The following is a 15,489-nucleotide window of genomic DNA, read 5'->3' as shown; positions in this document are numbered from 1 at the left end:
GCGTACCTCCAAGCTCTGTGTGTTATTCAGAGAACAAGCAGTTAGCTGGAGTGTTATCCATCATGCAATAGCCCAGTCATCGCACCTAAATCCTATTGAACTGCTCTGGGAGGAAGGTCAAGGTCCAATTAGTGAAGAACACCTTCTGCAAGATTTTTTCAAGAGGCATGGCCCGCAAGTATTTCAGCTGAATGTTTGGATAAACGAACTATCTGAATGCAAAGTGTGTGTAAAGCTATAATTCTTATACCATTATAGTGGTTGAATAAAAACTAAAGGAACATGCCTGTGCCTCTCAAAAACAATGAAGACTAACTGTTTCCACACTTTTCACACCTGAATCTTGGATATTTAATAAAATCCAATGGCCCATAAATTACATTTTCAATATTGTACAAAGTGTTTAAATTATTATTTACTATTACAATATATGAATGAGAGGAATGTATAATATATGTATAATATATACAACATTTACCTATGAGGAATGTGAAATAAAAAAAAACACAATTTCACCATGTATATAAGTTCGAAGCATCTTTATTAGAACTACAGAATGTGTACGACTCGCTCTCTCTTCCTCTCTCTCTTTCTCTGTTGATGTCAGGGTCCGTGAATGTCATCTGTAATAGAATAACCTGTGTAATTTTTCCCTGATGATACGAGATCTTATCACTTCTTCCCTATCTATCGCTCTAATCTCTTTGCTCATTCTCACTCCGATTCCTAGTGCCAACTCATACACACACACCGTACTGAGTGTAGAAATCATGTTTATATGAGGGAGCGATGGCTTACAACAGTCTAATTGGGGAGAAAGTTTTTGCGGAAACTTGACAGCTCTTTGCAGGTTTCCATAGAAACATATTTGAGACACGCACACACTGAAGGGTGTATGATGACAGCAGGCCCAGACGGCAAACCAGAGAGTGTAAGTGTGACTCTGTGTGTGTGTGTGTGTGTGTGTGTGTGTGTGTGTGTGTGTGTGTGTGTGTGTGTGAGACAGTGCTGTCTTACAGTGTCACACACAGACACCCCCAGGCTCAGTGGTGAATAGAGATCGGTTTACTGAACAGATAATGTCAATCAAAAGTGATAGTTATCAGACACCTAAGCTTGTGGGGAGGTGGTGTGATCGTGTGGGTGATTTCAAGGACCCCGGCTGGACCCCATTGGATGAAAATGTTTTATCGGTGAAGCTAATGTGAGTGTTTGTTCCTGTTTCGAAACCATTCTTTTTAATTAATAAGACAGTCGTCAGGACTTTTTGTTGTACGACTCCAGACAAGAGTGTATTCAAAGTACGTAAAGGTCATAAAACCCTCCTGGATTTTTACAGTGAACAGTCCTTGGGTTACTACAGTTAAAAAGTGGGCGTCTATAATGGGCTCCTGGAGTCCGAGTAGGTGGACTAGCTATGATTAATGGCCTGGAGGTTGGTTGCCATGATGCCCTGTGACCCCAGTGTTTACAAGATATTCATGTGAGTCTTGCCCAGGAAAGCCTGCCCAGGCTGCAACGGTAATGGTTGTCTCCCCCTGGAGGAGGATCTCTGAAAAGAGGCAGTTAGAGAGAGAGACACAAACTGAAGCCAGAGAAGCAAGTTGAAGTGTTTTTTTTTATTTTTATTTTTATTTTTGTTTTTTTCTTTTCAGGGGCATATTAACTCCTGATTGACAGCCTGATTGCTGGTGCGGAAAGAAAGTCCAACTTGTTTGGATCTGCATTTTTCTTCGCTCTTTTTCTCCACCTTCTGCCCTGCACATCTGCTCCGGATTTCAACTCGGATCACTTGGTGCTGCCAGTACCAGGCACAGAAACACACACACACACACACACACACACACACACAATAGTATTTGTGTGCCAATGTGCTATTGCTTTTTCACTGTGAAGACAGTAATAGGGGAGAAAGTGTTGATTCCGTATAAGGTTATAGGTTTTTTCCACCAAATATACATCAATTGCTGTCATCACTGTAGAGGATTATACAATATAATACATTACAAATTCTTACCTCTGCAAACAGAGAACAGAAAGCTGATATAAAAAGGATATGAGGAACTGATGAGGCATTGATGCATGCTATAATTAATATTGAGGAAGTCGAACATAACACGATTCTTTTACCTCATCAGTGTTTGTTATGCGCTACACAGACAAAAGTATTGGGACGCCTGACTTTTCCAACCATATGTGCATTTTTTTTTTGTTCCCCCAAACTTGGAGGGGCAAACAAAACCAGCTACATGAAGATATGCCTTACATGGTTTGGAGTGGAACATCTTCCAGAAGAGTGAAGGTTTTTCTAACCGCAAATGGGGGAGCAATAGCGTGTGCAAAACATCTTACAGAAAGATTTTTTCTTTATTACATATTTTTCTTGTAGTAATTCTACAGCATGTTATTTTTCTAATCACTATTTTGTATTAGGAATGCTTTACTAGCTGTTACTCTTTTCATTCGTTCAATCAGTTTCGTGTTAGTATTATATCCAGTACCTGCAAGCCAGGACATGTTCTGCTAACAAACATTTGTATCTATAACGTTTTAATGCTGCATAGAATAAACCTATAAAACAATCAGCACACACTATTAATTCATAATGCTAACACACACACACCAAACCATGTGTCTTAGTGCGTCTGTATGAATGATTAATATAGACTTATGTACACGTGTCTTCCCCCCGGAACTGCTCCCCAAACTTGGAGGCACACAACTGTATAGAATGTCTTCTAGCATCCAATCTTTCCTTCACTTGAACTAGGAGACCCAAACCTGTCCCAGCATGACACAAAGAGCACAAAGCCAGCTCCATGAATACATGCTTCACATGGGTTGGAGTAAAAGATCTTGAGATATTGAATCTGTTTGACCACCTTTGAGATGAATTGAAACACATCACCTACATCAGTACCTGACTTTACATCACCCTTGTGGCTGAAGGAGCACAAATGTACTACAAAACCTAGTGGAACATCTTCCCAAAAGAGGGGAGGTTATTATAGAAGCTAATCGGGACTAAATGTGAACGGGGTATATGTAATATAAATATATAACTTATACAATATATCAAAACAATTGCGATAGAAGAGTATCTGCAAGAGTGAAAGGGAAAGTTTATAGGACTGTGGTGAGACCTGAGATGTTGTATGGATTAGAGACAGTGGCTTTGAGTAAAAGACAGAAGGTGGAGCTGGAGGTAGCAGAGTGATGAGGATGGACAGGATTAGAAATGAGTTTATTAGAGGGACAGAACATGTAGGACGTTTTGGAGACAAGGTGAGGGAGACGAGATTGAGATGGTTTGGGCATGTGCAGAGGAGGGACATGGGGTATATCAGTAGGAGAATACTGAGGATGGAGCCACCAGGAAGCAGGAAAAGAGGAAGACCAATGAGGAGGTTTATGGATGTGGTGAGGGAAGACATGCAGGTAGTTGGGTTGAAAGAGGCAGATGTAGAGGACAGAGGGGGAATGGAGACGGATGATCCGCTGTGGCGACCCCTAATGGGAGAAGCCGAAAAGAAGAAGAAACAATTGCACAATTAAAGGTTTTCTAAAGATCCACAACAATTTGGATTCAACAATACAACATAATACACAGACTAAAAAAGTACATAAACACTAATAAATGATGGATATATTACATGTCAGTAATCTGGAGGAAATTTCTGTTGCAATTTTTATTACAATTTCTTGTAGTAATTATACATCACTATATTTTGTATGATCTTTATTAATATTTTGTATTAGGAATGGTTTACTGAGTGTTACTGTTTCTAATTCATTCATTTACTTGCATAAACCACATTTAAAATAATCAACTCAAACAATATGCATGCATATGATCTATTAATGCATTTTACATGTACAGGGATGCATGTTTTGCTAAATTCTTTATTTGCTATTTATAAAGAATATAATTGTTTACTTGTAGCTAAATACTGTATTATACCTATAACAATGTATATCAAATATGAATATATAATTATTTATTTATATTTATTATGTAATGGTATGTGTTTTTATTTGTTTGTTTAGCAGTGATTTGTACATTTCACTTCTTTCTACGATGCTTCATTATATTAAAAAACCCAACATATTCTGTAATGCGCTCAACACATACCAGGTAAATATTTTAATATAAGTCTGTATTTTTTTACACATCTCCATACGTACATCAGACTCGGTATAAATGCAGGGCAGATGCAAATAAATCTAAACTATGAGTTGAAGAGCTATTTATAGTGTGCATGAACACATCTCAGGAAGAAACCTGACAGGAAACACATAAGATGACTTCCTCTATGGTTTCTTTCAAGCCACAAGCGTCAATGAGGAGCAAACGTGAGTGTGTGTGTGTGTGTGTGTGTGTGTGTGTGTGTGTGTGTGTGAGGGAGAGAGAGACAGAGAGAGTGAGAGAGAGGGCAGTGAGTGGACTACAGAGATGTAAATAATTAAAAGCTTCAACAGATTAAATTCTGAAGGATGAAGAAATCTGCTGTCCTCTATCTCTCTCTCTATCTCGCTCTCTCGCCTTCATACACTGAGGTAAAGACTTTTTCTTTCTTTCTTCCAATTAATTTTTCCTTCTTTAATCAATTTACCCATCAATCAATTAATCACCCACTCCCCCTTATACACTGGGTCTTTTCTATTATAAAAACAATAAATAACAATAATATACAATATGATTTCTGTCTTTCTTCCTTTCTCTCTTTGTATCAATCTCTCTTATTTGTATTAACCTTTCTTTCTCTTTCTTTCAATCAATCAATCTTTCTTTCGCTTTCTTTCTTTCAATCAATCTTTCTTTCGCTTTCTTTTGTCTAACAATCTTTCTCTTTCTTTCAGTCAATCTTTTCGTTCTTTTTCTTCCCCATGGGGCATGTGTGTATGATGGACTACAAGCGAGGACATGTACTAATACATTACAATTATATCTATAATGTTTTAATGATGCATAGAATAAACAAATAAAACAACCGGCACACTAACAATTAATTTATTTTGTACACACACACACGTTTCATACACACTCTCTCTGTATGATTATTACATGTACAGTATCACACAAAATTGAATGCACCCCTCACATTTCAGCAATCATTTTAATATATCTTGTCGAGGGACAATCCTATAGAAATGAAACTTAGATATTATTGTAGTCAGTGTGCAGCTTATATAGCAGGACAGGTGACGGTGATAAAGTGGCCAAGTATGTCTCCAGACCTGAACCCTGTTGAGCACCTCTGAGGCATCCACGAGCCAAAGATGGAGAAGCGCGATGTGTCTAACATCCAGCAGCACCGCGATGTCATTATAGGGAAGTGGAAGAGGATCCCAGCAACAACCTGTGCAGCTCTGGTGAATTCCATGCCCAGGAGGATAACAATGGTGCTCACACAAAATAGACACTTTGGACACAATTTTGACACTTTCGTTGCCAGGTATTTTCAGCAGACAGTCTGTACTGCTATACAAGCAGCACATTGACTCCTCCAAAATATATCCAAGTTTCATTTCTACAATATTGTTACTGGAGAAGATATCATCAACAAACTGTTTGCTGAAATGTGAGGGGTGTACTCTCTTTTGTGAGATATTATATATGTAAGCCTGCTATAATGTCATACATGTGAGATCCTGTTATCACATATTATAAACTGTATGGCTGTAAACATTACCTCAGCAGCGCCTCGGTCCTGATGTCATGACCATGAGCTCACCTACTGAGAAACTGCAGCAAAGTGAAAGAGACCCTCTGTCCTAAATACTTTCACATGGTGGGTAATGAGACCAAGCACTGAGAGACTTTTTCCATTTATGTTCAATAAACATGTTACAGGAAAATTTGTGAGGTCTTTTTTTAAGCAAATGTACTTGTTTAACACGGTTATTGCATTCGTTTGTTTTTATTAGCCTCATTGTGGTGATCGAGACACAAAAGTATTCCAACACCTGACTTTTCTACACAGATGCTTCTTCCCCAAAACTTTTCCACAAGTTTGGAGGCACACGTTTGTGCAGGATGTGTTTGGATGTGGTAGAATTACATTTTCCCTTCATTTGAACTACAAGACCAAACCTGTTCCAGCTTGACCATTCTCTTGTGCACAAAGTCAACGAGATATGCTTTACATGGGCTTGAGGGGAGGATCTTGAGTGGTCCACTAAAGAGTTATTGAACCCTGTTGAACACCTTTGGAATGAATTGGATTTTCAGTCATTATCAAAATAAAAGAAATCCTTTTACAGCCACACATCTTTGTATATATACACCCTACTAGCTTTTAAAAGTCATTATATTTTTAAAGTGTGTATATACACACTTTCACAATATAATAAGGACTTTTAAAAGCTAGTAGGGTTCAAATTTGTGTGCGTGTCTGCATTCATATGAGCCAATAACCATAACTGTGTAGTGTGACATCACACTTTGCAGTGTCGGCTTAATGCTGAATACAGACAACTCCAAAACAGGAAATTCCTCTGGTAAAAAAAAAGAGAGAAAGCACATTTAATAGGTAAAGCCTTACAGATAAAAGACTGAAAATCAACACTAATATTAGCTATAACACAGAAATATGGCACGGCCCTAAAGGGATCTTTCAAACGATTCAATCTAGAATGTTCCAGTCCCATTTCCAATCACGAAAATCCTTTAATACTAACTGTTTCTTGATTTCCTCCTCTAAAAACAGTTTTGACAGCCATTGTACGTCTTTATATGTCTTTTAAACATATATGCATGTGTGTGTTTTGGGGGGGGAGACGATCAGCTATAAGTGGAGGAGTTTTCAGATGTTAATCTTACACAGGAAGTGTGCTGAGAAACCACAGGAGCGAAAAAATGACCTTGCTGCTGCTACTGCTGCTGTTTTCTTTTCTTTTTTTCTACACACACACGCACACTTACAATCTGGCCTACACATCCTCCGAAACCTGTTCTCATGTTCATTCGACTTCTCCCTACACAAACTCAGTCTCTCCGAGTGTAAACGTCTCCATCCAACCAGGTAAAATCTGCCACGGCATCCTAATCGTTGTGTTCGTTTGGTGACTGTGTAAGTAGCTCAGATTAAAACAAAACTAAGCTAGTAAACATTGTAAAAGTGTTAGCATGCCTTTTCAAAGGGTTTTTTTTGGGAGTAAATTTTTGCATAGAAACTGATGGAGATTTTGGATTTATGTCAATGGTGTCTATGTTTAAGTGGATTTGTGTAGTGTACCCTTTTGATTTGTTAATGCATTTGCCATATCTGTTAAAATATTTAACTCTATTTTTACATAAAACTAGCCTGACCCGTCACTTCACCACTATTAACCATCGTTCGCAGATGATTTGTATTGCCATTGATTTTCGATCGGTTCATGCGTCCCGCTTTTGCTTTTTGTTTCATTACTGTTTCTAGTGTGCAAAAAAAGTAGTACACTTTTTTTTTGGTATTTTTGTGTTACAGTCAACATTTTAATGGTGCTGATGCTCCAGGCACTTTTACTAACACTTTATTTTTAGTTATGCGCATTAGAGGGACCGTATTGCAGCTGCTATTCTTGTCTTTGTGCAATTCTGTGCTGTTAATGTTCACCGTCGATCTGTAGCGCGATCCTGTAGAGAAGACCGTTGGCAAGTCCAAGACAGGGCTGTGATCAGGACTAGACTGAATAAAAGAATCCTTAGGAATTTAAATTCAAGACAATATTCGAGTCCAAATGAAAGCGAAGGCGTCAAGAGAATAAATCCTAATTGATTTGAAGCTTTTTATGGGGTTAGGCTAACGGGTTAAGGGTCTCCATCCTTTCGTATACTACCAATCATTTTCTTTTGAAAAAGTTTTTCACACAATAATTAATACATCGTCTTATCAATAGACATTTTCCCCCAAGGACGTTCTTGTGACCCGATAGCAATTCATCCACGGTCTGATCATCGGTCGCCACCCCGTTTGTCGAGCTAAAGGATCGCTTTTAAATATTGAAGGATAACAATTTTTTGAGTAATAGAACACCATGGTAGCGTACCAATGCTACTTCCAAGCATCATATTTTGCTGTATATAATATAAAACCCGAACTGATACTCCAAAGCTGCTTCTTTTACATGGATCATTTTCATCTACTATTGGTCAGGACGATTTGTTTAGTTTTTTTAATTAGTTAAATTTGACATTAGGTGTGAAAAAAGTATCGAGAACAAAACCATAATTAGCGGCACCAATGCTTAAGATTGAGATAAGTCCAAGAACAAATGAAGAAATTACATCTCAATAGTAAGAAAATACCTCAAGTCCTACCTCATATACCGCTAGTCCTTGGTGCATGAAATAGTACTGTATTGCCAGTGTACCCATTTTATATATATAATCTTTACTGCAATTGGAGTTTACTGTAGGGGCATTTGTTTTAGCTTAGTGGCCATGGGTAAAAAATGTTTTGTCAAAAAATGAATCCAAATTGTCTTAAATCATTTACTTATCAAGAATTGGTTGATATTGAGGAAGTGGATTATTAAAGTGTAATTATTTTTTTTAATTGCAGCTACAGGACGTGTGCGTTCAGGTTCTGTACATATCTCTAACGTTTAAAATTGCGTATAAAAACGATTTCATTACACTGCATTTATTTGGGTTATTATCAGCGATAATTCGAACGAACTCGACACAAATGTTCGTTATCGGGGTGTGTTTAATGCTAGGTTTAATGCTAGGTGTAGGTCTAAAGGTCACATCATAAATCATACCAGTACAATAAATGCGATATGAACTGGTTCCGACGTTTTGTCATAACTAATGGCATTCCCCGCAACTCCACCTAGCAGTGGGAGGTGTGAAACAGTGAAACCCCTTCATATCTCCAACATCATTTCCAAGTTAACAGTAATTGCCATGGTGACCAAATAAATTCCCATTTTTTTTTGTAAGCATTTGGTAGATGTCCTTATGCAGATCGAAGTATTTTATAGAACGGTTTTATAGTCATCTATAGAATCATCCTCATTCCCATTTCTGTAACTAAAAACACTATGAAGCTAAAATGTAGCAAGAGAGGCATTAGCGTTGTGTGATAGAAGAAAAAAATGCAAGTGATAATTTTTTATTTGTTTAGAGCCAACTGGTAAAGCACCTATTTATACCAAATCATGTTTAAGATGTGTACAGAAATATATGCCCAGTCAGGAGCTGCTCGGTAATTGCAGCGGCAATTGCGTCAAATCTGCTAAAGTATGGATTTAAAAGGTGATTCAACAGTAATGCTCGGTCGTCTAAAGTCTTTTTCACTGTTGATCGGCAGCTGCTGTTTCAACGCGTTCAAGTGTTTTAAAGCATCTTAAAGCGGTTCGGCAACAGGAGAGCATTGGTTTATATATTATGTGTTACATTCAGGTGCCCTTGGATTTGATGTCAAAATTCCTCCTGCTTTGTTTCCTTCTGGCCAAAAATAAAACATTTTTTTGACATTTTTTTGAATTGTTTCGTTGTCATATAAAAATATATAGTAAGCTGATGTAAAGCATGCACCGGTGGATTTCATTTCGTATTAATTCCATATTAAACTCAAACATTCTCCATTTACCTTAAGGGAAAGCAAAGGAGTCCAGTTAAGACCACGGGGAAACTGCCAAGTAATGGCTAATTAACAGAAGATGTGAAGCAGGTGCAGAGATCATGTGACATGACACGTTAAGGTTTGGTGTCTTATGGGAAATGTAGTCTCTAATCATTTATACTGGTAGAGACAAGGGTTTTGACTGGTGTCAATAAATATCGGAGAGCTCGAAATGTTTACTGTCGTCATTCAGGTTCCTATATCCGTTGGTCTTTTCATGTATTGTTTTTTTTTTAGGAGAAATGACTTTTACAGGTAACATTAAAGAAATTACATGTAACAAAATTACAGGTAACATTAATGGACATTGTGGTAGTGTAAGAATGTGACAAGATGATTGCATTGATCAAGAACAACAAAAAAACCCAGCACAAGTCGAGTCGAAATGTTTGGAAAAGGTAATGCAATCATCTGGGGGCACGACTAAAATGAGTTTTAATCCCATGTATCTTAATTCAAGTAGATTGGGGATTAGATTTGGAGCAATGGGAACAGTGTACAGGATATGAAAATGGTTTTTGATGAACATGGAGGTTTACATGGAAATTTCAATGTTTTAAAAAAATATATTACAGAAAAACAAAATGGAACCAATGTGGGATATAATATGGTTTATGAAACATGAGGATAAAACCTATGCTCTAACCCTAAATTTGACCCCTAATCACTTGCCTCAGTAACTGGCGAAATGTTTCATCTCTACTACTTATGATTTGGTTTCCACAAATCTTTTTAATGGAAAAAACTTTAGTGCTTGGACCCTCATTAACTGCAAATAAAGAATATTGCCTATAAAACCAAGTTGTACCAGGGGCGTTTTTTTATTACATAGTGACATGGTTGAGACAACGTCGAGAAATGTTCAGAAATGAATTTTCCCCCAAATAAGTTGTGGGTAGCTAACCTTAGCTTACTGCACACCGTGCCATTAAACATGTGCATCTCAATTCATGTTGTATCTCGACTCAGCAGTGTTGTGGTATAGCGGGTAGTTTTGCTGATTCAAAGGTCTGTGGTTCAATCCTGAGCTCAGGATACTGTTGAGTTTTTCATGTTCACCCCATAGTTATCCTGTTTTCCTCCCACCCACAAAAAACCAGGTGGTAGAACCCTACATAAGTGCAATACGGTGCTGATCCATCATGACTCCAATGAAAATGAATAAACTTTAGTTTTTAATACTGTAGTTCTTGCGTATTGCACAAATAGACATTATTTCTTACTACAGTTAATTTGGGGTCCGAACACAAAAGGTTGTTCTCCCATAACATTTACGGAGATCAATTGATAGTATTACCTCCAATAGCTCATAGCTCGTGAACTATACTCCTGATGTAATATTATTCTCGCCATAATCTTTTGGTTTTCCAAAACAAAACTCAAAAACCATATAGTTTTAGGTAAATTCTGAACCTCCATATTGATCAATAACGCTGGGAGGAGTCAACTTTACTCAGATAGCTGAAAAGAATGGATTTATGCATTATGCATTAGGGCCAGATCATAATTCTTGCTAACCACACATCTGATCAATGACTAATCAATGATTACTGCAAAAAAATTGATTAATGATTATTCTATTGTCCACTCAGATTTCTGCAGGATTTAGGTTACCACTGCCAAGGAAACTTGAAGGTCCCTGTAAAAACGCAATAATAGACAATGTATTCTTAATCAAACTGGCTATTGCACACTTTCATTCTATTTCTGTTGTACAGGTTCACACAGATTTTGTTTATTCTGAAACCAAGACGAGTTCCTTTTTTTTGACAACTTTGCCCCCACCAACACACACTGAAATTTATAATAGTTTGCATAATATGCAAAACATAGTTTCGTAAAACAAATTAGGGAATTTTCCCCCAATTTCTTAACAAAATCAGTGTCATTATACTCATTTGAAACTCTAGTTATTAAAAAAAATTAACATTTGGAAATTTGTTAACAATATGGCTGCTTCCCAGCAATCAATCTGACAGATATTGACCTTGAAACAAAGCTCTCTTTGGAGCAAACTCTCCTAAACTATTTAGTTCAGAGTACTTGAAGGTTGGTGTATTGCAAAATGATCAAATTCAAAATCTTTACAATAACAGTAATGATTGTGTTATATAATTGGTAGGACTAACACTGATTACAATTTTTCAAATCAAAGAAAAAACAGGTAGTAATACCTCTGATTTGATTTTTTTTTTCTATGGAGGTGTGAGGAGTTCTGAAATCCGTAAAACTGAAATGAAACCAGATTCCCCCCCCTGTGTTTGACGTCTGTGAATCTGTATATTTTAAAATGTTCCACTGTTCAGCATCTGACAGACTTGATAAGATCCGACTCGCTATCATTTTCTACTCAACAAACATGCATCACTGTCTACTGCAGGTCGAGTTTGGGTAAAGAGCTTGAATTCAGAGATATTGCAAACCTTCTAGAGCTAATATTCGGAAACACATGTTAACATCATGCATACTTTAAGCCTCTCATACTAATAAGGCAAGTTGTGGTAAAACGGTCTGTTAGGCAGATCTGTGTTCTATAGCATGAGTTTCAGATCATGATCTGTCTCTAGAACTGCAGCTAGAACTGAAACCAAACTGTTACATCCTTTTTTTTATTTGACACAAATTCTCTCATTTAAGCACATTTTCCCTTGCACGATATCAGCTTGAACATTGATGTGTTAATTTTAACTGAGCCGTCTGGCAATAATAACACTATATTAGAAACTGTCATATATATAAATATATATATATATATAAGAGTAAAACTACGAAGAAAATAGTTATATTCATATTTACAAACAAAAGTTAATATCTAAGTGACAGATAGATCAACAAATGGCCTTGCAAATAAACACTTACATTAATGGTATCTAGCAGACGTTCTTATCCCCCTAGAGCCACCTAGAATTATGGTTCTTGTATAAGCGGCCAGCAAGGTCATTTTGGTGGTGTTGGGATTTGAACTCGTGACCTTCCAGACCAAAGTCCAGTGTCGTAACCACTGAGCTACTACATGCCTGCGAGGAGCTCAAGAGAAAAGAAAAAAAAACTTTTTAGTTGTCACATGTACATTACAGCATACGGATGTTGCAATGCAGAGTGATGATAGGAAGCTGGGTTCAGCCCTGATACAACACCCCTGGGACATAAAGTGGTTAAGAGCCTTGCTTAAGGGCCCAAAAATGGCAGTTTGGCAACACCGAGGCTTGAACATCTTACCATCCAAGCCGTAACTCCTTCACACTGAGCTACCACTTCCACAAAGTTTCTAAACTCTTTATTTAAGCAGAACACAGCATCCATCCACTTCCATCACATAAGCAATGTGCGAGACCACCAAAATGGACATGAAGCACAAAAGAGAGACCTCTTTCGAGCCCAAAACTGTTGTGCACAACCTATTGACGTTATACAATAAGGTGGATACACATATGATGCAGTTGCATACAAGTCAATGTTGTATATATATATATATATATATATATATATATATATATATATATATATATATATATATATATATATATATATATATATATATGTAGAGAGAGAGAGAGAGAGAGAGAGAGTATGAGAGTGTGTGCTCGGAGCGTCTGCTCCTCGTTCTATCACAAAAACGTAGCAGCAGGAAACCGCAGTGAAGAGAAAGACTAAAATTAGAGCTGGGAGACAGCTGTGTATCAGAATACAGATTAAAAAAAAAGTTTACAAATTGTGTGTGTGAAAGTACGAGTGTGATACAGTAGAAATGAACGAATAAACATGCTCATACAAGGTCTTTAGAGAAGATCTGTAGCAGTCTGTTTGATGTGTGAAATGTGGATTTCTAAAATATGTAATTGTCCCAATGTCTTTATAAGTCCAACACAAGAACAGCTTCAGTGCACCGTACCATTGATTCTACAGTTTGCTGGAACTGTACTGGAATGGTTTTGGATACTGGAGCAGGATTCTTCAGACAGCATTACTCTCATTATTCACTGATGATGATTGTGATAATGGTGGTGAAGTGACGATGATACAGACTAGAAATGAGAAGCTACAGATTAGAAACAAGTCGATTGATCTGCCAGTGCGGTAAGATAATTACACTCTGTAAGGTTTTTTGAAATACGAGAACATATCTAGGCTTTAGCTCAAAGAACAAAACGTCTTAAAATAAGCATTAAAACACTTCTTCCAAGCAGTCGATTAGGTCGAATTTACTTAAAACATTTTTCTTTTTTTTTTTTTTTACACAGTTTGGTTTTCTTACTTTGTGTAAAAAGATCTTAAACCCAGAGCTACAAAATTCCTTTAAAATTCCTCTTAAATTAAAAACGTGATAATTTTATAATCTGTCTTATAATGAGGCAAAGCATTTGAAATAAAATCAAGATTATTATTAAAACCAAGATCCCGCATACATTCGTATTGCCAACAATTATTTATTCAAACGAAGACTTGTAGCATGCAGTAGTTCAAAATCATTATTGAATGTATTTTGTCATCACTGAACAGATATTCCACATTCTTCTTCTTCTTCTTTTGGTTTCTCCCATTAGGGGGCGCCACTGTGGATCATCCGTCTCCATACCCCCCCCTGTCCTCTACATCTGTCTTTCAAACCAACTACCTGCATGTCCTCCCTCACCACATCCACATATAAACCTCCTCTTTTCCTCCTTCCTGGTGGCTCCATCCTCAGCATTCCCCTACCGATATACCCCATGTCCCTCCTCTCTCGGCACCCTGTCGTACGCTTTCTCTAAATTCACAAATACACAATGCAACTCCTTCTGACCTTCTATACTTCTCTATCAACATTCTCAAAGCAAATAATGCATTTGTGGTGCTCTTCCTCTGCATAAAACCATACTGTTGCTCACAGATGGTCACCTCTTCTCTGAGCCTGGCTTCCACTACTCTTTCCCATAACGTCATGGTGTGACTGATCAACTTTATTCCCCTGTAGTTACTGCAGGTCTGCACATCTGCCTTGTTCTTAAAGATCGGTACCAGCACACTCCTTCTCCATTCCTCAGGCATCCTAAAAAAATCTTGTTAACAACTCCACTGCATCTCTCCTCAACATCTCCATGCTTCTTTTGGTATGTCATCTGGTCCAACCAACTTTCCACTCTTCATCCTTTTAATAGCTGCTCTCACTTCCTCCTTACTAATCCTATCCACTTCCTGCTTCTTGTATCTTCTTGTACTCCTGCCTACTTTTCTCATCAATCTGTCGATCCCAATTCTGTTTTGCCAACCTCTTTCTCCTTATGCTCTCCTGCACTTCCTCATTCCACCACCACGTCTTTTTGTCTTCCTTTCTATTTCCCGATTTTACACCAAGAACCTTTCTAGCTGTCCCCCTTATCACTTCTGCAGTAGTTGCCCAATCATTCAGCACCTCCTCATCACCACCGAGCCTCTGTCTGACCTCTTCCCTGAATCTCACACTACAGTCTTCCTCCTTCAGTTTCCACCATCTTATTCTTCTTTTAGTCTTCACTCTCCTCCTCTTCTTCTTCACCTCCAAAACCATCCTACAGACCACCATTTGCTGCTGTCTAGCTACACTGTCCCTTGCCAACACCTTACAGTCTCCAATCTCCTTCAGGTTGCATCTCCTACATAGCACATAGTCCACCTGTGTGCACCTTCCTCCACTCTTATACGTCACCCTATGATCCTCCTTCTTCTTAAAATAAGTGTTCACCACTGCCATTTCCATCCTTTTAGCAAAATCTACCACCATCTGCCCTTCCACATTCCTCCCCTTAAAGCCATACCTACCCATCACCTCCTCATCACCTCTGTTCCCTTCACATACATGCCCATTGAAATCCACCCCAATCACCAATCTTTAATTCCTAGGTACACCATCTACCAC

General features: G+C 37.8%; 1 long non-coding RNA gene across 1 annotated transcript; it reads right to left on the bottom strand.

Moving 5' to 3' along the window:
- Nucleotides 1–1,604: 1,604 nt before the first annotated feature.
- LOC124396627 lies at nucleotides 1,605–9,688 on the bottom strand. The gene is made up of 2 exons (XR_006927813.1): nucleotides 9,582–9,688; nucleotides 1,605–1,798 (listed from the first exon to the last, which is right to left on the bottom strand). It is a non-coding gene; the product is annotated as an uncharacterized LOC124396627 (long non-coding RNA).
- Nucleotides 9,689–15,489: the final 5,801 nt, after the last annotated feature.

This window comes from Silurus meridionalis, chromosome 14 (genome assembly GCF_014805685.1).
Source record: "Silurus meridionalis isolate SWU-2019-XX chromosome 14, ASM1480568v1, whole genome shotgun sequence".
In the NCBI taxonomy this organism is placed as follows: domain Eukaryota; kingdom Metazoa; phylum Chordata; class Actinopteri; order Siluriformes; family Siluridae; genus Silurus; species Silurus meridionalis.
The sequence above is the reverse complement of the archived record's forward strand: the minus strand, read 5'-3'. Positions and strand labels throughout refer to the sequence as shown.